Source organism: Parasteatoda tepidariorum, chromosome 6, assembly GCF_043381705.1.
Source record: "Parasteatoda tepidariorum isolate YZ-2023 chromosome 6, CAS_Ptep_4.0, whole genome shotgun sequence".
Classification (NCBI taxonomy): domain Eukaryota; kingdom Metazoa; phylum Arthropoda; class Arachnida; order Araneae; family Theridiidae; genus Parasteatoda; species Parasteatoda tepidariorum.
This window is the reverse complement of record NC_092209.1, coordinates 3409656-3434442: the sequence shown is the minus strand read 5'-3', so window position 1 is coordinate 3434442 and position 24787 is coordinate 3409656. Positions and strand designations below refer to the sequence as shown.

At 31.8% G+C, this 24787-nt stretch overlaps 1 protein-coding gene across 2 annotated transcripts in view; it reads left to right on the top strand.

Moving 5' to 3' along the window:
• The first annotated feature begins 284 nt into the window (after nt 1-284).
• LOC107438897 (cadherin 74A) overlaps nt 285-24787 on the top strand; it is a 128682-nt gene continuing 104179 nt past the window's right edge. For both annotated transcript variants that reach the window (XM_043044638.2, XM_071181921.1), the window contains exon 1: nt 285-448. The gene's annotated coding sequence lies outside the window, so the exon portion shown is untranslated. The remainder of the gene's footprint in view (nt 449-24787) is intronic.

The following is a 24787-nucleotide window of genomic DNA, read 5'->3' as shown; positions in this document are numbered from 1 at the left end:
TGAGAATGCATAGATGACTCTCTCGTATTGAAAAGGTTAAGGAGAAATTTAAAACATTATGTTACATTAAAAAAAAAGTGTTATATTTTTTCCACATTCTACTGTACACAACTTTTCCGAAATAAAGGAAAACTGAAATTAAAAGAAGTGTTATTTTTTCGTTCCGTCCCACACTGATTGCTTTCAATCTTATTGAAGAACAAAATAAGTTATACAACCTCTAACTTGCATTGCGTTTATAGAAGATCGCCCCCTCCTCAACCTCAGGAAAACCTGTTTCAGGTGAGAAGGGCCAACGACTGTATTCCTTGAGGCGGCCCACAACACAAGTGTCAGCTCACCTGGCTGCTCCCTTCAAGGTTTCAAAGTGCGATTCAAATCAAAGGATTACTCTCTGTGTGTGTTTAGATTTTGGATTATTAGGATTATTTCTTAATTCATCTAAAAGGTAGGATACTTTTAATTATCTTTTTAACGAGAAAAGTACAATTGTAAACTTGAAAATCAATGAACGCGAGTGATGTAACGCCGGCGTTACGATTTATTATGATGGGTTATTTCTCTTCTTTTACTTTTAAACCCCCCTTCTCGTCTTCGTGATAACGGCTTTGATTTCCAGTGTTGTAGTGGTAAATCTTTTAGTTGGATAATGTTAAAAATTGATTTGATGTATTTATTTTTTTGTTGTTCCAGATTAACGTATAGAAGTGTTTAAAAAACTTTAGTTTCTAACTGCATAAGGTTAAAAGTTCTTTAAATTATAATTAAATTTTAAGTAAGTTTTCCCATTCAGTTTAAATTCATGATGTAATTTAATGCTAAAATAAATAACCATCATTACAAAATACAAACACTAAATAAATGTGTCAGTTTCTTACTCCATCTTAGTTTCAACGAAATAACAAAAAATAACGAATAAAGAAAGTTTAAAATATATAAATTAAAAAAAATCTAATAAAAATTTGCAAAATTGACGGAAAAGTCGAATAATTTTTTGTTTTTCTAGAAAAACCAGAGTGATGGTTTCTCACCACTTTCCTTCATCAATTTCGATAGGCATTCAAATTTTATTTCAATTTCCAAACCTACAAATTTTTTTACTTTTAGTCATTTAAAAAAAGTACTTTTTTACTTTCGCCTCTTTATAACTAAAATCATTTGAAAAATTTATTTCCTAATTTCATCTTGTGCAACTAAGGTCATTTGAAAAAGTTGCTTTCTAATTTCATCTCTGTATAACTATAGTTATTTGAAAAAGTTATTTTATAACTTAATCTCTATATAACTATTGACATTTGAGAAGAATTTTTTTTTCGAATTTCATCTCTGTATAATGAAGAGTCCTTTGAAAAATTTATTTTCTATTTTCATCTTTGTATAACGATAGTCATTTTAAAATGTTATTTTTTAATTTCATCTCTGTATAATTATAGTCATTTGAAAACTAATTTCATCTTTATATAACTATAGTCATTTGAAAAATTTATTTTGTAATTTCATCTCTTTATAACTATGGTCATTTGAAAAAATTATTTTCGTATTTCATCTCTGTATAATTAGTCATTTAAAATTTATTTTGTAATTTCATCTCTTTATAACTACAGTCATTTAAAAAATTTATTTTCTAATTCAACACTCCCAATCAAGAACCCACTCCAATCCTGCGAATTCAATTTTATGACGAAAGATATAATTTTTGAACTTTTAATAATGAAACGATGAAAATTCTCTTTTTTCGAATGAAATGTTTTCAAAATGATTAGTAGTGAATTCAAAATGTTTAGTTGTCTATTTGGTCAAAGTGTTGCAATCGCTAGTGAACTTTATTTAGGAATTAGGGGTTCCATTAAAAGGAGGGTGATTGCTTAGGCTTACTGAAACAAAAAAATGTGGGAACCAGCGGTCGTAGACAAGTGGTCAACTTTTAACGTTTCACTGTAATAAAAAAAAATGTGTAAATATGTAATTAGTTACCTTTTTGGCATGCTCAAAGCTGCCAAGTTTCTACGCTTTTTGTAAATATTTATTTTCGTGTTTATGTTTAAATGTATTACTTTTTAGTAATTTATACTTATTTTCCACACCACTACATTGATTTAAAAGTTCACAGCTCCAGCTCTTTCGTGGTCAGTTTTTCAAAAGGTCGGCGAAATTACCAAAAATTATGAAAGCTTTGGTTTTTAAATGTCTACCATCCTATAAAATATTTTTTGCAAAAAGCTTAGCAGCTGGCAGCATATAAACAGCCTCGCCACCAAAGAAGTGGACAGAAGTGACGTTGCATATGAACTTTTAATTCATTTATAAGGAGTGGCGTGAAAAATAAGTTTGAATGAATAAAAAATATACATTAAAACATTAACTCGGCTACCACTAGAATAAATTTTTACGAAAATCGTATAAAGTTGACAAAATTACCAGAAATTCTGATGGCTTTGGTTTTTAAATGTCCACTACTCAATATAATATTTAGCAAAAAGCGTAGTAATTGGCAGGGCAGCATGATCTTCTAAAAAATTGCTCAACTGTTGAGAATTAAAATTGAGAAAAAAAAAAAGATTATACACTAAACTTCTTACATAAATACAAACAGATGGACTGCTATTTTCACTAGTGGGTTAGTGTTATTTGAGGCTAAATATCAATTAGAATGCATCGACTTTGAGGGAAATTACGAAGCAAATTGCTAAGTCAAATATACACTTTGCCTCCCATTAGCCGGGATTAGCACATTTCTGAAAATAATCCTTTTTTTTTTCTTGTGGAATATTTTTCCTCCTTCGTCTGATAACAATTGAGGCGTGTAAAATAGAGGCGACCGAAAGAGCTCATTCACAGCTTTCTACTATTGTATTAGTTGCTATTGGGTTGGCAACTTCTTATAATTTCTTGTTTTTTATTTTATTTTTACCCGCAATTAAATTTTTTTGGCATAATATTTTAAATCATTCGAAAAGAGAGCATTCTATCACTGGAGAAGAATTTTGACCAATTTTCGGTCAACTAAAGGTGAACGAAGGTTAATTCCAGATATCATACACAATTTAGTTTCGATGGTTATTTACTAAACTGTAGATAATTAATAAACTAAATTTTTTTTCTTCATACGTTTATAAAAGTGGTACAATTACTTTCAAAAGTATTTTTAATTTTTCTTCCATGAGATTTATATAATCTCTACCTATCAATTAAAATTATGTAAATTGGTCAAACTACTTCGTTTTATAAAATAGAAGGCAATTTATACTTAATACTCAGAATTTTTTAAACTTAATATTAAAATTATTTTTTAAAGCAGTAGTTCATCTTTGAAACAGACTTTTTACATTTTTACAATGCAGCTCAGTTCTTAACTATACATTTATAATTTCAGGGAGACCAACTGCTTCGCTTACTACAAAAGATTTAATAAAGTTGTAAAGAATTAAGAACAAAGGGTTGAAGGGTTTTAAAGAATTATGCTAATATTTTACACAATTCTTCCCGAAACAATTCTACTGAACAAGTGTTTTACACAAGCTTTTAATTTATTTATATATAGTGTTGGGAAAAAATATTTTTAGTCACATTTACTCAAACCTGACAACTACTAAGATTTTTGTAAAATATTTTATAAAGTGGTATACATTTTATTACCAATGCTTTCAGAATTTTTGGTAATTCTGACAGCATTTAAAGCAGGGGTGAAAGCGAGACGGAAAAGAGGAAAGGCTGGTAGTTAAACCATTTCAGTTATAACTAGTTTTCGGGAGGAGTTAACTTATTCTTTTTAAAACTATTCAACAATATCTACGTTATCCTTGGAAAATAAGCAGTTTTATATATAGACTGAAATTATGAAAAAGAAATCTTGATAGTTACAGATATATTATTTTTTTAAAAAAAAAAATGCTAAAGTGAAATGTCTTGCTATATAAGGGTTTTCAGCCCTGATTTAAAGAGCCTCACCACGATAGAGGTATATCAAAGTGGCTTTGCATATGAGTTTTTAAATAATTTATGTGTAGTGGTGTGGAAAACAAGTATAAATGCATAAAAAATAATACATTAATACATAAACTTAGCTACCATGAGGACAAAGTTCCACAAAATGCGTAGAAAGTTGGCAGCCCTGCATTTACTGCTCCCAGAATCATAAGTATAAGTTTTACAGCCAATGGAAAAAATATTACCATAAAATGGAGCAAAATTTTGACCTTTCTGATATTGATAAGTCCAAGCATTAATTAAAATAAACGAGAGAGCTTTTAATTTAGTGGTATGCAGCTTATAACGAGCTTTTAATTTGTTTATATGTAGTGTTAGGAAAAAAATATCTTAAATCAGATTTACTATGCCAAGAATCATATGGTAAAGTATAAATTTTGCAGCCACTAGAAAAAATATTACCATAAAATGGAGCAAGATGACATTTCTGACATTCATAAGACCAAGCATTAATTAAAATAAACGAGAGAGCTTTTAATTTATTTATATGCAGTGTTAGGAAAAAATATTTTAAATCACATCTACTATACCAAGAATCATATAGTAAAGTACAAGTTTTGCAGCCACTAGAAAAAATATTACTAATGTGACATTTCCACAGAATTATAGGGTTTCGTAATTTATTTTTGGGAACAGCTGTTGTAAGTTGACATTTACTATTAAGAACCAAATGTGTTACATATTATAAAATGGAGCAAAATCTTTTTAACCACCAGCCTATCTTTTATGTTGACCGGTGAACTATAAATCAAACTTATCTAATAATACTGCTTTCAATTTTTACCACTCTTAAGATGACCGGAAATAAAAACTTTTTTTCGGATTTATTTTTATGGAAGTAAGTTATGTAATAGAATTTTTCTAAACTGGCGACATTTTTTTAAAAAACTGAACCCCTCTGTGAGTTAAATATCGAGAAATATTAAATGCTTTTGTTTGTTTTGTAAAGAGTAGAAAATTGACTTTGATAGTAGAACAAAATAAAAAGTTGAAATGGTTATTAAGTTTTCTAATTCAATAGTTTTTTTTTTTGTGCACTGTGATATTTTAAGAAATTCTTTATAATAAACGCTAAAATACGCCGTCGAGCGTGCATATTTTTTTATTCTACAAATCAATTTACACTTTGAGTAATGTAAAATGCTATTTAAACTAATTTAAGAACAACGAGATGCCAACTCGCAACGGACAGCGGATAAATATTTTCAAGTGGTAGCCTTTTAATTTATGAATTTTGGTTTAGTGAATTCGATTTATAGAGGTTTTCACCACTGCTTTTAAATAATTCTAAAGCTTATGCAATACGTCACTTTATTGTGACACAGCCGCAATGAATCATCTTAAGAATGTACAAAATTAACCAATTGTGTAGTTCTCTACAGTTTTTAAAAATATTTTGTTGAGTCCAGAGCAGTTTCGATCTCTGCTGAAGTATAAAATGTTGCAATATTGTTATAGAAAAGCTGATGTTCATAAAATAATGTGGTATTGAGATATTAAGATACGAAAATTTTAAATCAATGTGAAGGGTGGAAATGGGTGATTATTGACTTTCATCGGGGAATGTCAACAATCAGAAGGTCACGCTTTGGTAAATGTTTGAAACATACGCTCCGGTCTGATTTGATTAATAGATATTTAAGTATTTGTAAGATATTTCAATATCCCATCAGGATGGATTGAGTAAAACATCAATGTTGGGAATACTGGTCAAGTCGGGGATTATAATATTTTATTTTATTTTATTTTACAACCGGCGTTGAACAGCAGACTCAATTCTGAGTTTACAACTACCAATGTTCAAATCCGAAGCCTTGTAATTTTGAACCCGATTCAGAAGATAAGGGAACTCCTGGATCAAGTCTATTGGAAGAAATTTCGCCTTCCTGGAGGACTTTTTGATGGAACTGACCCGCATTTGCGTTACATGGTGAGGAAAACCACTAAACCTTTCGTGGTTAGCCTGGTGACCAGGAGACATTAACCCATGATCAGTCTACCATTGAGGATATTTCCCGTCAGCACTGTGGTCTGTGCGGAATTCGTATCTACCAGTCATCGCTGAGAACGAACTCGGTTAACCTCATTGAGGAGCGAGCGCTCTATCCCCTGAGTCACCATGGCTCAGGAGAGGGTAATAACCGATATTTTTTTATACTGATATTAACATTAAAATTCTTTTCCCGGTATTCCCTACAAACAAAATTATGTTCTTATTTTTATACACATTGGCTTTACTGAATTGGATATAATAATAATAATTAAATATGTAACGACCAGAATAATTAAATTTATTAATTATAACAATTTAGTATTCTTGGTAAATAGGCGATATATAAGTCATCAAATTCATATTACGGTATACGTACTACGCTTTTTGTAAAATATTTTACAGAGTTGATGACATTCAAAGACCAAGGCTTTCAGAATTTTTGGTAATTTTGCCAACATTTCAAAAGCCTCACCACGAAAGATTAGGAGGACTATACAGAGATGATATGGGGTGATGCGAACACCTCACTTCTTCAATATGCCCTCGGGTAACAACTGATTCTAAATGGTCATGTGATATTGAGAAATGCTCCTCAGGAATTCTGTGGTCTTGAGTGAAGGTGAAATCTTCTTGTCTATTGGAGAGCTAACGCATCGTCTTTTACATCTTTATGTAAATAAAACAAAATTCGATCGAACTAGTTGATTTTTTCGAAAAACCAGTGTCCGTTTTCTGATTCAACTGAAACAAACGTTTTTCGTCACTTAACAGCACGATAGCTAAGTTCGATCTGTCCAATAACAAAGCAGATATTTTCTGTTTAATTGCGGTGAATGGAGAGAAATGAGGAAAGATAAAAACTTGGTTATGTGTCACTCGTGGATGCAAATAATACGCTGATTAAACAATGACTTTATATCACCTCTTTTTATAATGACCTTAATCTAATGACTTTTATGTAAATAACTTTAAATAAGAGATGCAAATATTTCGAATGACCCATCAGCATTTATAAAGTAATTTCGGGATCCAAAATTATGACTCTATTTTCATCCGTAGTCGTTTTTAATTCATAATTGTTATTTATTACTGATAAAATCAAATTTGCCAATATTTGATTAATTATAAATCTTTATAAGGTAATTGGAATTGTATTATCTCCTTTTACTTACAAGAGAGCATCATTTGGAGGGCCTTTCATTTGGAAAGAAGCTTAAAAAAACCGTTATGATGACGTCATTGTGGATCGTGGACCAGTTTTTCAACCCTTTTAGGTTCACCTTTTATCTTTAAGGAAAGGCTACAATTTTTTACAATAAATACCATTTAGCAGCGAAGAATTATCTAGGCTTTGAAATTGAAAAATAACTTAATTATTTTAAAAGTTTAAAACGTTTTTGAAAATCGCTTCATTTGGCGAGATTTTTCCACCTGGATGAAAATGGTCAAATTCAATGAATAATTTCAAAAACAATGAACTCACTTTTAACGCATTTTTATGAGCCCAAATAATGCAGCGTTGCAGTACATTTTCAAATATTAAAAAAATCGATCCTATACGCTTTTCATTTTTACAAAACTGAAACTTTTCTCCTTAATGAACCATTTTTCTGAATTGTCATAGACAATACTAGTTAAAGATGGGTTTAACTTAACAGTCATGACTAACTGCGAAAATATAAAAATAGCATATTAATCGAAAGAAAAAAACGTTATTTTATGCGACGACTGGAATTTTGAAAAACAACTTTAACGTTAACATTTTGCAGGATTTTCCCACTATGTGAAAAAAAGAATAAATTAATGTTACCTGACGTTTTTTTAGAACTACTGAAAAATGGCTCACTTTAGCTTTCATTTAAGAATTCCAAAAAAAAAAAAANAAAAAAAAAAAAAAAAAAAAAAAAAAAAAAAAAAAAAAAAAAAAAAAGAACATTCAAGTTTTATTGTGATTTAATGTAATTGTTTTTGCCGAGGCATCTGCCTTGAGGCACTTGCTCTGAATTAGACTACCCATTGGCGACGATTAAGATCGAATAATGGAAAATATGGAAGCTCTATTTCTTGTACTGGTATGTTTCCTTTCAATTAAAAAAATCTTAAAACATTGAAGTTTCTAAGTTATGTATCTAATTAATGTTAGGTCAAAGAGTAACTAGATAATTTTTATTTTGAATCAAGTAGTGTTATATTAAGTAAGTCAAACCATCATTACTCCTCCCCTCAAATAAGTTGCTATAGAAATATTTTCGCCTGTCTCGAAAAGATTAAACCCTTTCTGGTGAAAGTTTGGGTACACTATTTTGAGAAATCATTAGAAATGTAAAACTAGTTATTTTTTAATGTATAACCATTACTGTTCCTTTAACTTACGTAGCTTTGCTTACCCATGATATGTAAATTTTTAAGAAATTGGTAAAATCAATACACTTTATACAGGGTTATTCATAATTCCCTCCAGGTTTCGAAGCGTTATAGTAAAAAAAAAAAAAAAAGAAGACGAATATGAAAAAAAGAGACATATGAAATTATTCCGAAACTATTCATGTTTTACTTACAGGTGTTCCATGTGTGAACCCTTGGTCACACGGCATACATCAATGCGATAGTCCAGTTCCTGCCCAAAGGGAATTATGAATAACCCTGTATATAAATTTCATGTAATATTGATGGAATGATATTATCAATGAGATATTTGGTAAAAAAGCTTCAGTGTATTTTACGTAATATTAACAGAGTGCATTTTATCAATTACCCTTCGATAAGATTGCTTTCGTATATTTTATGTATTATTGACGAAGCAAATTTACCATTTAAAGTTTTTGCACATTATACGTGTAAATGTTGCCGTATATTTTACCATTTCGATTTTGGATAGAAAAAAACTTCCGCATAGTGTACGTAATATTGACAAAATAAATGTTCCATCTTATTTCGGTTAGAATATTTTTGTATGTTTTACGTAATAGTGTCGAAGTGAATTTACGATTTAGTAAAAATGGTTCTGTGTATTTTATGTAGCTCATTTAACATGAAAATAATATGTAAAAATAACGTTCTCATTCTCACCTAGTATGAAGTGGTTGATAACGAGCAAAATAATTGAATTTGTTAACGTATAATTTGACGTTTTTTTGGATACCCATTGTCTGCTATAATACAAAGTTTCACGTTTACGTTAATTTTACGAATGCTTAGTAAAATGTAACTGCAAACTATACGTAAAAATGATGGTTCTCTACTAGAATGTTCTGTCTGACTAAAAATTTCAACCGGCTGTTTAAATATTACTTCTTACACGGAAGTTATCACATCGTTTTACCACATGACTAAAATTGTTGTTACGGGATCATTTGAGAAAAAATAACCTCTTATGAAATACTCTGGAGTAACAGCAAGCTTAAAAGTGTTGCATCCATAGATGACCATTATCGATAAGAATCGTAACCAAACATTAGCCAGCATTACTCCGGCACATTTCTATGGAGATAATGAAAGATAAAGCGCTTCCTTATCATTCAGAAACCTCCCACTCTTCATAGAGGAGGACAACATCCGTTTAATAAACTTCTCTCTTACTTCCCGATTAAATATAAATAAAAGAAACCATTGTCCAAAGTCAAAAATAAAGATGACTCCCGAACGGGGAAACGAAAGAACAATAAAAATAAGGAACGCATCCATGACCCCAATGAAGGGAAGAAGTACACATGCAGACGATCTACAAACAACTGATGGAACGTATTGTAGGAAGAAAAAAAAACAGCATTTAAAAGAGAAGCGAAAAATTGTTCTCGTGTTTAGAATTCCTCGTGAACTTACGCAAGGTGGACGGGGTATAAAATATTCTAATCGGGCTAAAACGAGTTTCGTTTCGATCTTGCGAAATGAAATGGTGAATTGTCCACGCCTGGATCAGTTAATGAGATGAATTGAAAATCTCTGGTTAGTAATATCGGTTGTGCCTGCGGTGAATTTACTCTTAGGTTCATCATTTGGCTCCTTATTTATCGGCGATATTCTTCAGCAGAGGTTAACGAAAGATATTCCTCGGAGCCCTAGGATTCCGTAGAAGAGTCTCAGTTTTCCCGAGAGTTAGGATATTTTTTTTAAAACTATTATGATTTTTGAAACCTGCATTTCGCGCTTTATTCATTGGCGATGTTCTTGAGCAGTGGTTACCGAAAGATGGTTTGCGGAACCCTAGGATTCCGTAGAAAAGTCGCGGTTTTCCTAAGAACTAGGACATTTTTCAAACTAATTATGATTTTTTAAACCTGCATTCATTGGCGATATTCCTAAGCAGTGGTAACCGAAAGATATTCCGTAAAAAGGTAACAGTTTTCCCAAGAGTTAGGACATTTTTTTTTTAACTATTATGATTTTTGAAACCTGCTTTTGAAGCTTTATTCTTTGGCGATATTCTTGAGTAGTGGCAGCGCCTCCTAAATCTGAAAGCCTCCACCCGGTTTCTTACAGATAGTTTGATTAGACCACAATGAAGATGAACAAGTTTTGATTGATTGATTGATATGAGTGGAATCTCGGTGTTAAGTGCGAAGCGCTTCTAACCGATTCATCTATACTGTTTTGGCATTTAGTCCAGAGGTCATATACAGTTCATAGTTCTAAGTTAGGATCAGATAATAAGTCCATGATGAGGTGAGGCAGGAGTTGATTCAGTAGTACATCAGTTGTATGGGGAATTCCCCTGGATTAAAGTTGTGAGAAGATGCAGTACGTCTTGGTCCTTCAGCAAGTCTTTAAGTTCACTGATGAGGCTAACAAGTCTGTGGGCTGTAGAAGATGAACAAGTTTACAAAAGAGCTGTTCATTATAAAATCTAGTACGATTGAGAAAGTGGTAGCAAATATATCTCTAAAAATATGTTTAATTTATGAATATGATTGGTTTATCTTACTAACTTGTCAAACACCACAAATTCTATTCTCAAATTTATAAGATAAATTTCTCCCAAATAACGTATAAAGAAGAATTTGGGTTCACTTTTTAACTAGTCTGCGCATACTGCTTATAAAAAATCGTGTGGAGGCTCTCTGATGTAGGAGGTGATGTCAGTGGTTACCAAATGATGTTCTGTGAAACCCTAAGCTTCCATAGAAGGGCCACAGTTTTTTTCAAGAGTTACATTTTTTCTAACTAGTCATGATTTTTAAAACCTGTAATTATATTTGTATCTTTACAATAATACATTATTTATTTAATATTTCGATTTTCTTAAAAGAAATTATTTAGGAAAAATGTCAGTTGAAAAAATAGCGAAACTTAAAAATACATAAAATTATTTTTATCAAAGTTAGGAAAACCCAGAGGACTTACTATTAATAACACTTTAATGAAAATGAAATACCCATTGTCGATAAGGTCACCTATTTGGGCCTCACAATTAATACAAGTCTGAACTGGAAAGATCATATGAATAAAATAATTCTAAAGCTTTCAGAATTTAATATAAATTAAAATGTATAGTGGGTCCTTATTCTGAAATGTCACTTAAAAGTAAGCGCTATATTTAAATTACTTATATTTATCGAATAATTAAAACAAAAAGCTCAACGTATTCCAGAATAAATTCCTTAGAAAAGTGAGTGGTGTCCCTCATTTTATCAGAAATAAGGACATAAACAGAGACTTTAAATTAAAAACTATCTCAGAAACATTACTGCACAAGTTTTTTAATAAAGCCTAAATTTGCTCAGCTGCTAAGCACAATAATATTTTTACATCCGAAATGCTAATAGAAGACGCTAAAATAAGACCTCTAGCACACTTATTTACTAGTAATGCTATTTTATCTAACAAATTTAATTAATTTATCTTTAAACTGAGATGGTTCTCTTATCATAACGCTGCAAGTCACCGACACTGCAGTCGACTCATACTTAATACAAACTCCGTTTAATATTTTAGTTGCTGCGATTGCAGCAACTTATTTCTAATTCATGATCAGTTCATTTTTTTCTTTTATTGTTTGTTAATTTTTCTTTATTGTTATCATCGCAAATCATGATGACTATGTTACCGTGAATAATCGAAATCAAAAGAATGTCGACTTTCACCGGTGAATGCCAACAGTCACATAATTGCTTTAGTGAATGTTCGAAATATTTGCTATATCCGATTTTACACTAATTTATTCCTTGATATTGTATTTATTCGATTCCATTTGGATGTTAAAAAATTTTCAGTCATTTTTTTAAATGTTTTTAATAATTATTGTGGCATTTTAAAGTTTAATCATTATATGTTAAAATTATCCCCCAAATTGATTTACTTTTGCCAATGCTTTTAAATTCATCCAAAAACGTTGCTCCTTAAATATCTCGATTTATGAAGAAAACAAATGGACTTATTCCACTTTCAAAAACAACGTCTCATATATTAAGCATCTAGGAAAGTAATTAAGCTCCGAACTTAATTGCTTAGTCGCCAACTTATGCTGCCATTGGCAAGGATTTTACAAGGAGGTAATATAAAAATGCAAAGAATTTATAAAAAATTAAAATTATTCGCCACTATCCAAAAGCATCATTGTTTAAATAATACATTGTTTAATAACACTAAAACGTATTTTCCTTGAATAAACAACTTTTTTTTCAACGAATTCAGATTTTTGACTTCCAAATTATAGAGGTCAGCCTCAATCTGATGTATATGATCCAAATAGTTAGGTCAGGGGAGTGATTCAAACTTTGGTCCCTTTAATGTCACTTTTACTAATTTATATTCGCTATATCACTAAAAGTAAAATTAACGTTATGGGATCCAAGCTTTCTGCCGCCTTCCTTGACCACTCTATGGTTACACTATTTTCTTGATTTTGGCTACCCCCTGTAATTTGGAGTCCTAAATCGTAATCCGTTGGAAAAAGGGTGTATTTGTGCAAAGAAACTTTTCGTGTCTGGATTTCAAAACTCGAAATATAGTCTGCATTTATTAGCATATTTGAGGTCATTCTCTTGAACCATTTAGATTGGTTCTTAGAACGTAAAGATCCGATCATTATAGAACAAAAGTTTTGCAGGGCTGTGTGATTTTTTTTCTTTGCACACTCTGCATATGTTTGAATAATTGATTTTATTGGAAATCAATTTAACTTTTAAAATTTATATTTATACATTAAAGCACAAGCAAATCTTACCGTTAAGAAAACTTTTCTCAACGACAAGTTCAGAGATTCCAATTATGCTTCACTTTGTCAGAAAAAGTTTTTCTAGTGGTAACGAAATCCATTCATTAATGTATGTTTCTTAGGTGAGTAAATTTTCGAGATAAAGTTATTTTGCCCACCACTCCATGTGAATACTTCAAAAATTCATATGTAATGACAATTTGCTGCAGGTCAATCGTGGCAGACGTTTTAAGCAGAGATGCCAACTTGAACCGATTTGTAAAATAGTATTTTCTAATGGTAACTAAATTTAAGATATTTTTAGTTTCGTATAATTCATTTCCAGCAATTTTTCCACCACTATATATCCAAAATTCAAGGTATCATTTAAAATGCAACTTCAATGCATTTAATTTTGGGTAACTCTTTTAAAGAGTAGGCGTAATTATCCTTTTTCTGTAGGTTTTCTATTTTACTCGTTACTATTTTGCTCGCAGGTTCTCTATTTTACTCGTTTATTTTATAGCCGTCATTGAACAGCTGAACCAATTTTTTGGGTTTACGACTACGAATGTTTAACTCCGTATCCTTGCCATTTTAAAGGATAGATATAAGGGAACTTCTGGATCAAATATGTCACGCAATGGACTGATCGTTAAGACACGCTTCCCAGCAGATCACCGAAGTTAAGCATTACTGGCTGCTGTCAGTGCGCGGGTGGGTGACCACTTGGATTAGTCTGCGTACGGGCCGAGGGTGTGCGGTACTGGTCCTCGTTAAACTGTTCTACCGTAAAGTGCTTGACTTCGCGTGCTGGTGGTCGGGCTACCGAAGTGGGGATGCCATCCTCTCTGCAGAGGATCAAAATTGTGATGGCATGTCTTCGGATCATCCTCAGGGATGTTTCCCAGACAGTCACCAATAGCCCAATGTGCAGCTCTAGTGCGACGTAAATGAACTACAACATTAACAACAACAGCATCTGGACCAAATATTGGGAGAAATTTGCTTTAGTGGAGGACTTTTTTTATGGGACTATTCCGCATTTGTGTTACACGGAGAGGAATACCACGAAAACGGCTCCCACGGTTAGATGGACGGCTAGGGGACTCTAATCCATGATCCGCCCTTATTGAGGCAAGATTCATGAATATTGGTTCAAGGAGGGCCCAAGTTATTTTGCTGCTGGGGATGCTTTGTCTTGTAAGCTCTTAATGGTTGTCTTCTGCCTTTTTTTTAAAACTGTTTAAAGAAATTTGACTTTATTTTATGTTTTAATATGTATTTCTTTGTTATGAAAATTTGATTTAAGGTTATTTTCCTCACCACTAAGTGAAGGGTTCATGCTGTCCATAAAAAAATATTTAAAGGAAGTAGCAAATGTAGCAAAAAATAAAATGCATTTTTATAAATTCATGTCCACCACCACGCCTAATTTTTCCAAATAAATTCAGCTAGGAACAAAATCGCAATTTTCGTATTTTTGATATTAGATAAGAAGCTAATAAAAATTTAATTTTTAATTTTTTATGAACCATTTTTAATTTTTTTATGGACAGTTCGTGCCCTGTACATGTAAATAATAAGTTCATATGAAACGCAACTTTTCTCCTATTCTTTCGTTATGAGGCTTATGACGAAAATTACCAAATAGCTCATTACCAAAAATATTGACAGATTTAGTTTAGGATAGTTTAGAATATTTATCAAAAAGTGCAGTTGTGATCGGCCACGGGTATTAACGGCAAGAGAAAATGAAAATAATTCTGAGTTGCAAGTTATACTGCTGTTTTTCTTGATGCAAGCTTTGGATCAGATTTAAATAAAAACATTCACTTCATATATTTTTTATTTTCGAATTCAGTCTACAAGTTTCTGAATAGTGAGAATAAAACTGAGCGAGTGCCTGCATGATTTGTCAAGTGAATCGGGTAAATTATCGCATACCGATTTATGTCTGTGGGAGAAAGTGCAGCGAAATCTTTTTTTTTTTAAAAAAAAACTGGATTGGAATCCATCTAAAGAAGAAAAGAAAAACAACGAAATGGAATAAATAAATAACTCGCTTAATAACATGAAGAAAAAAAATGGATATAACTAGCAGAAAACAGAAAAGGAAAGTCCGCGTTTTAATACGAAAGAAAGGAAAGTATTACAGTGAAATATAAAAGAGAGCTGAAAGTTTATACAGTCTACGCTCTTTAGTACGACTTTCTTTACCGCGACGGATGCATAAAGTTCTATTTGCTATTCCATACACCGAATGTTTTTTTTTACGCCCATTACAAAATTCGCGTTAACCGTGGATTCCAATATAGCGGCTGCAATTTAGTCACTTGATTTGGAAAAAGGTTAAAAAAAATAACTAATACCATTTTTTATTTTTAATGTTTTTAACCAATGCCGTCCCGGATATTTACTTTCGTCATTCGGGTATCAGAAAAGCAGATTTATTGACCACTCTTTCAGAGGAAGTTTGCTTATACAGTATGAAGGACAGGTAGTCTGAGACAGGGTTCGAAAAAACTCAGAAATTTTACCCGTCCCTAAGGACGGCTTGTGCAACAATGTACCCGTCCTCCTTCGAAACCAACCTGTAGCTTCTAAATAAATAAAAATATAATTTTCTCTTATTTATTACAAACATTTATGTATTGCACGATGAATTAGTAGTTACTAGGATTACAAATGCTAGAATTACAATATACAGTAATAAAAGAAATACTAGGTTACTAATAGTAACCTAGTATTTCTTTTATGAAATAATTTAAATGACAAAGGTCAATTTATCCGAGGTTACTGCGTTTTTTAAATGAATCAAATATGACGTTTGCCAGTTCCACAATCAAGCCAATGATTTACAGAGGTTTCTGCACAGAAATCAAAAAGGGGTTTTCCATTTAGGTAGATGTTCATAATTGCGTTTAACGCTTCTTGTTTAAGACCAGTACGTAATGTGTTTTTTTGTAAGTTCATTGCTGAAAAGTCCCTTTCAACCGCAGCAGTACTCCCAGACTGAGAAAACATCAATTCCACCATGCGCAGTATGCTGCTGTATTTCTAGACTAGAGGGTCATTTTAGAAGTGAGGCGCTAGACTCTTGTAAGATAATAAAAATTGAAAATGTATCACGAACATTAACGGGAAAATGGCCGTCCGCGAGGGCTTCGGATTCGAAAAATTCGTTGTCCGCCGGGAATTTTTGACCGCCGAGGACGGGCGAACGGGAGGTTTTTCGAGCCCTGGTCTGAGATTTGAACACTGAACCTTTCTGACTTGAAGTCTGCTCCCTAATCACTCTGTAAACAGTCGGGTTATTTTTTGTTGTTGTTGTTGATGTTACCAGCAATATATGTGTAACACATTCAATCCCTCTTGAATGAAGGAAAGATGTCCTTGAAATGACCGTAATTTATAGTCATTCTTAATCCGCGTAATTTTCTTTTTATAGGATATAATAAATTTATCAATCATTCTTTTTTTAGTTGAAAATTGCATTTACTTTTTTTCTTTCTGAATCGTCTGTCCTGTTGTGTCAATTAATTTTTGATCTGGAAGATGTGGTCTTCACTGTTATCTTGAAGTATGTTATTTATTAATCCTCGAATCAGCATTTAATGCATTAGGGGGACCGGAAAGTAGCCACGTTTCGGTGCATTTGATGTTTGTTATCAAGATTTTATTTTTAATCAATAATAGTTTCACCCTCGTTGACAACAACCTTTCTATGCCAGATCGAAAATGAATCGAAAAAAAAATGAATTGGTTCTTAAGACTAACGACTTAAGACAATGCAACGAAACGACATCACTTTCTGGTCCCCCTAATATTTCTTATCCATGATGTATTATTTAAAAGGGTACATTTACATACTGTGTACAAAATAAATAAATAAAAAATAAGAAACAAGATAACTTCGAAAAATTTTTGACTAAAAATAATTCCAAGCAGAAAATAACTTTTATTAAATAGTAGTAATTCTAAGTTTTATTGTCACTTTGTAAAATCTTTCCGAGTGATCACGCATACTATTTTAATTCTAAAAAAAAACTCATTTCAACAATTAAAGGCGAGGTTGTACATTATTGTATTAAAATGATTTTCTTTCACTAAAATGTGAAAAAAGAATTAATTTTTTTAATAACCAAAGCTGAAAATGAATGGAATAACACTGAATCAACTTAGAATAGATTTTTCTCTATATTAATGTATTTGTCAGTAACAGAATGCCAATGGGACGATATTCCAATCATCATGAGACTCTTTTCAATATTAATGCAATTTTCAGTAACCGAATGTCAAAATTATCGGAATATCTACATGGAATCACCCAAGGCTCTTTTCTACAGTAAATTATGTTTCTGTCAGTACTTTAGGCATGATGTAGAATTTTCTTAGAATCTTCTCTATATTAATGAACTTTACAGTAAGCTAATAATGGAGCGACATCCTACCTATATTATTGCATTTTTTTTCAGCAAGCGAGTGTCAATACTAATAAAATGGCATGGAATTATTTTATGAAGACGCATATCTATATTAATGTATTCTCCTCTAACCAAATGCGATTATTAATCAAATGATATGAAATAAATCTGCTCTATATTAATTTTTTTCAACAATGGAAGGTCAATCTTAATGAAATGCAATGGAATCATTCATATAGACTATCCTCTACATTAATTTGTTTTACAGCAACTGAATTTCAATGTCAATGAAATGAAAGTTAGTCCTCCCTTATAGATGCATATCTGTAGTTTAGTTAGTATTCATTATTTTGTAACTAAATGTCAATATTAGAGAAACGACATGGAATCATTTATGTAGATTCTTCTTTATATTAATTTGTTTTTCAGTCACTGATTATGAAATGAGATGGAATCTTTTATATAAACTTTTTTCTATATTAATTTATTTTTCAGTAACTGAATTTTAACGTGCTCCTATATAGACTCTTCTCTATATTAATTTATTTTTCAGCAACTGAATTTCAATGTCAATAAAATGACATTGAATCATTTAGATTGATTTTCCATATTAATTTATTTATTAGTAGCTGCATTTCAACGCCTTCCTTTTTTAAACTCTTCTCCATGTTAATTTATTATTCAGTAACTAAATGTAAATATTAATGAAACGACATAGACACATTTATATAGACTCTTCTCTATATTAATTTATTTTTCAGTAATTGGATTTCAATGCCGATGAAAGGGGAATCAATCCTCTTACAAAAACTAATCTCGATATTAATTTATTTATGAGGTAACTGAATGTTAATCATAACAAAAGGACATGAAATCCTAATATATTGACTTTCATCTACATTAATAATTTTTTAGACACTCATCGAAGTAATTAAACCGTCTGCTGGTAAGCATTTCTTTAAAAGTTATGTTTAAAAAATGCTGAATGTTAATCACTGAATATAATTGGCCAATTGCATTAGTAGTACTGTCTCGATAATTTAAAAATTGCATTCCTAATCGCTAGTCAGTAGACCGTAAGACGCATCAAATGTACCAAAGAAGAAAAAAAAAGATACATTATTTCCAAGACTCTCACTTTTAAATAAAGGATTCATCTTAGCATGCAGACGAGTCCCATGCAGGGCGCGTGTCTTGCACGCTCTAACGAGTGAAGGGATTAAAAGAAAATGATGAGAAAATGATTTGAGAAAAAAAACGAAAGATGGAATTTTTAAGCATACTTATAGGATGAACATTCTCATAGAAGGACATGATGCATGTTTAAACAGAAAAAAAGTAGTTCGATAGTGAGAATGAATCAATATTATTATTTTTTAGCATTTTGTTTAAAGTTAGACCTATTTTTATTTACCTTAGTTTGGTTTATTATTCAGAGAAATTTTGAAAATGAATGTAACTATAAATATATATAAACTAGGGGCCCCCTGTTTGCAGACGCTCATGAACCCAAACGATTGCTTCGCCATAATTGCTGTTTCTCGGTATAAAGCAGTAGGAATTATTCAACTAAAAATGTAGGTACACTAAAAAGAACACTTGTGATTCCACTTCCCACGTCCAATTTGTTTTCCTTCCATTAAGATCTATTATAAGTGAACAAAAATCATTCTTTGAAATAACATTTAAAATTGAAAGTATATTGTTACAACATATTTGATGAGTTCACAACTGTCATTTAATAGTTTTGATTTCCAAACGAGCGGATGTATATTTCAAATACAATTTTTGCATTCATCACTTTGTGCACGAAACTGAAAGTGAAGTTCAAGAATCATTTAACGAATCTCTTTAACCATCATTCATAATCGTATATTAATGTCATTTGCACCAAAAAATAACAATTATGAAACGGTTCATAAGATCAAACACCAATTAAAATAGCTTTCTTAAAATGTAACGAAGAATTATATTATTCTAATAATAATAAAAGCAATCCTCCTAAACTCGTAATTTAGAAATCAAACAAAATCAAAAACGAAATAATAACATTCCAGATAATTTTAACCTTAAAATTAGGGAAACAAAACTATTTATAGGAAAACAATATCTTTATGACTTATATCAATTTCATGCTGATGACAACCAAACCAAGAAGATAATTAATGAAGGAAAAGTGCCATGTGATTTTCCAGCCAATAAAAATGTATTGACAACAATGGAAACTGCGACATTATCATTAGATTTTTATATATTGTAAGAAACTTATGTTTAAATAAATATAAAAATTAATTCACTTGTACGTAATAAATCAACCTCTTTAATGAAGTTCATCAGATTTTCATAATTCTGTTAAACACTTTTCTCTGGGATGCTCCTCTCCGGCATCTACAGCTGAATGTTAAAATTTTTACACTTCAATGATCTGTAAACACTTTATTTAACGGCTTGCCAGGTGTTATATAGTAATTACGCAAACAGTAGGCTTTGTCTTGTAAACTCTCCGTAGTGATTTCGTACGTTTTTTTTTTTACTGCAATAAGAAAGGATTAAATATATCTACTGTAAAACATGGCTTGTTTTTTTTCTTCATGTTTTTCAAAAAACAATTTCCTTTATTTAAAGCGGTCAACCACAACTTTACAAAATTATCAGAGATTTAAAACAAATCAATAACAACATATGAAAGCTAATTTCATAACCTTTACTTCGTAATCCTAAGTTTAATTATATAAAATAAAATTGTCTGTGTAAATTATTGCTTAAAAAATTATTCGTCTTCACTGAAGAATTTCAAATATTAGTTTTGTTAAGAATTAATTCACTTGGATAAGTTTGGTTAGCTTAACTATCAAAATCGCTAAAATTAATAACTAGAAGCTCATGAAAAATCTGAGAAAGAAGGAATTTATAGGAAGATTTACATATGATTTCACGAATCTATATTCTTCTAGAAAAAATATTGCGAACATTAGTACTGAAGCTGTTATCTATGGTGACGCCATTAAATTGTTGAAAAAGACATTCATTAAATAGTATGTAATTGTTGTTGAGGTTAATATAAACTAGAAATTTCCAGTACTCTTCATCAATTATATCACTGAGATTAAACAGCTATGAATTTGAAGAAGGTCATCAATAATTTTATTGGTTAGAAGGGAAGTATATTAGTTTTCGAAATCAAAACAGTATAGAGAATCAACATTATTCAAAGTTTTTAGTGTACATAAAATCTCTGTACTATTTTTAATATTCCAATTTAGGTGATTATCCAACTTTCTACGCTTTGAGGGAAAATTTCTGCTAGCGGTAGCTGTTTTATTGTGCGATTTTTTGTTTAATAAATTTGTTTTAGAAGTATTTTCTACACCACTACATATGAATGAATCTAAAGCTTATGAAAAAAGCCACTTTACTCCACTTTCTTGGTGAAGCTTTTAAAATGCTAACAAAAATCAAGCAAAATATTGAGCACTTTAGTTTCTGATGGTTTACGACCCTATAAAATATTTCGCAAAAGACGTAGTATTAATTTTTGCCAAGTAAATAAGAAAAGTATTATGAAAGGGGAAAATACCGCAGTACACTCCTATACAACTGAGAAGAGGAGGAGGGTCAGGCCAACACCTACTAGCCATGGAACTGGTCTTCTCTCCAGATTGCGTATTCGAGCATTGTCAACGCGAATCTTTGAGTTTTGTTTACATTGCTCAACCAGCAAGCTTTAATCCCTTTTCTAGCTTTGGAGACCAGAGATATCAGGTTTTCTTCGAATGTAGACATCAGAAAGGGTTGTTAGAGCGTTTTTTAAGATCATCACAAAGAAAGTAAATTACATTTTATTCGTTTAAATGGTGTTACTGGAAGCTAGTCACACCCACTTGATGAATTTCTGTCAATATGCAAGAAGTCCACTGCTTATGGTCTCCTTTATGTTTAAATCTTTAGCAAGAAATTAATACCACACAGTAGTCCACTCTCACGCAGATACAAAACTGTTTCGTACCACCATGGGGATATTTTTCTGGCAATGATTATTGATTTTAGACTTGTCACGATTCACTGAACGAGACTCTTAACGCTTGACAAGATACTGTTTTGAAACATATTCATCATTCCAAGAAGAGAAGATAGAGATGGTATCATGTTTATGTACTTTCATTTGTGATTTATTCACGTTGATTTTTTTTAATTCAGTAATAAATCATTCCATTCGATATAATAACGTTCCACTACAGAAGTTGGAAGTATTCGCTATTGCAACGCTTGAATACGCCATCTGGGGAGAGGACCGGTTCCCTAGCTTGACCCTCCTCCTTTCCTCAGTTGTATAGAAATGTACTACGATATTGTCTCCCTTATTAATATTTTTCGTATTTAATTGTCAAAAATAATTTTTTTAAATTTCCGCGACGCTTTCTTTTGGAATGTAGTATGCATGTTCAATGTAGTTTTCAGTTCCATGCAGTTTTCCAGCTTTAAAGTTTTGAACCTATTTGAAAATCAAGGCAGAAACAAACGTACTTTCTTCTTCTGTGACTCTCCACACGCTACTGGTGAAATCACGCCATAGGTAGAGAGTTCTGCTCTACCCAACTTGCAGCCCATTTCGATCGCCAATATTGAACGACGAGTTCGTAGACAAACTTTCATTTTCCGACAATACTATGCGAGCAAGAGTAATTCTTTGATGCCACCCATATCTGCACACGGGGAAAGTAAGACCAGAAGTTGATAACCTTTCGAGCATGAAACTCTGAAGCTTATCATAAGAACGACATATGTTTTCCACTTAAATTATTATCAAACTCCAAATTAGTGAAACATTTTGCCAGAAAATTACTGTTTAACACAGTTAAACCGGTTGTACCAAGGGTTGGTTCGAAAGGTATACTAGAGGATACTAAGATGCAGTCACCTTTAAGGGGTGGACCCTAATAGGCTAGCATCACTCGCCAAACAAACAGTGGCATCAATTGGAAATGAGCTGCGAGTGGCGTAGATCAGAATTCTCTACCTATGGTAACACTTTGCTTGCTTTCATCATTAGCGTATAGAGAGTCATAGGAGATGGAAGTAATTTAGTTTTTGTCCTGATTTTCATATAGATTAAAAATTTAACTTAGGAAACTATAGGGAACTGGAAATTGTATTGAGCATAGCTCTAAAAGAAAGCGTCGTGGAAATTATAAAAAAAAATACTTGTGACAATTGAGTGCGAAAAATATTAAGAAAGGGGAAAATATCATAGTACATTCATATACAACTGAGAAGAGGAGGAGAGAGAAACAAGACAGCAAACTCACACACAGTTGCAAACTCACAGCAGATATAAAAATAGCATATTGTTTGCAAAAAAGCATCATTTCATATGACGACGCAATCTTCGAAAAGCACCGTTAATAATGGTTCATGAAAAACGAAAAAGTAACTAATAAGCATTATGGACATGATTTACTAAATAATTTTGAAAGAGACCCATCGAAGAAAGTTGGTTGATGGACTGTATCTGATATTATCGACTATTAGTTCTAGTTTGGATATGTTGTTGACGGTATCGCAGTCAATAGCTTTGTAGTAGAATTTGGCTTTTCTCTCTTCAGGGTAATCAGTTTTTTATTTTATTTTATACTTATCGTTGTACAGCCAACCCAAGTATGGGTTTACGACTACTTATGTTCAACTCCGTAGCCTTGACATTTTGAACCCAACCTAGAGGACAATGGAACTCCTGGATCAAGTATTGGGAGAAATTTACCTTTGTGGGGGGCAAGGACTTTTTAATGGAACAAATCCGCAGTTGCTTTACATGGAGAGGAAAACCACTAACACCTCACATGGTTAGCCCGATCGCAACGGGACTCTAACGCATGATCCGTCTACCACTGAGGATATTTTACGTCAGCACAGTGGTCGGTGCGAGCCAGATGCGGAATTTATATCAACCAGCCATCGCTGGGATTCGAACGAGGTTCATCTCATTGCAAGGCGAAAGCTCTATCCCCTGAATCATCACTGCTCAGGTAATCAGTTAAGGGTTAAAGTTTCAAGTCTATGTAAATCATCATTACGAATGCACCATGGAGGAGCACTCATCTATCTAAGGAATTTGTTTTAGCAAACTTGTAGTTTTTTAACTTAAGTTTTGTCTGTAGTGTCCCAGGCTCCATAAGTTATCCGTAAGTAATCCCAGGATCCGTTAGTTATAATAGGTCGAATATACATCATGTGATTAAGTCTCCTGTCAGATACTGATTTGTTGGAATAATGACTTAACTGAGTGCGAAAAAAGCATTGTTTGCTTTTTTTGATAATATGCTCCTTCCAGGTGAGTTTATTTCTTAAATATGACTTCTAAGTATTTAGCCTGATTAACAAATGGGAAGGTTTAATTAAATAACTTAATATTTTCTGTGTTACGAATTGTAGTTCTATGTTTCCTAATAATTAGTAGTTACAACTTATCCGCATTTATTTTAAATTTTCCAATTATTACACCAATTTTCTACGGTTTTGCAACTGATATTGTGGTTTCTAATTGCTTTGTTAGAGCATCTAAATCTGAAATGATGGCTGGATCATCTGCATATTATGCGGTCTCATAGCATACTTGTTTATTTATTGTTTATTGAAATCACAGACATTTGCAGGCTTGTGCGCTCAATTAAGGTTTATAAGCCTTTTACAAATAAAAGGAGAGACAGCACTATACAGAGAAGGACAGCACGAGGATACATCCGGGGTAACACCGGGATACGAACCCGCTCTGCACAGCGTTTGGTGGGCGATACTACTCGGCCAGCGAGGCCCTCATGACATACTTGCAAACCTCTGTTGTAATTAGTGGAGGGTTTTTCTAAGATTAAATTTGACTTTCGTTCGTTTTGTCATCCTCGAAATATGAATATCATCCTCGATTCACGTATTAAATCCTCTAATCAAGTTAACATCTTCATAAATCTATTCAACTGTAAAAAACGTTCAATATTGTGTTTCCCAATTTTTAGAGTTTTCAAATCCAGTATTTTATGAACATTTTCCTATTTCTTTTCCTTTTATAATAAAATAACACGCAAAAGTGTTATAAAAACTATTTCCTGGCTGTATTTAGCTCAAAGTTCTTTAAATTATAAAAATTTTAAATTAAGGTTTTATCCATTCAGTTTCAATTTTTAATGAATCTAATGCTGTATCAAAAACAATTATTATACTATACAAACACATACCTTATATATATATATATATATA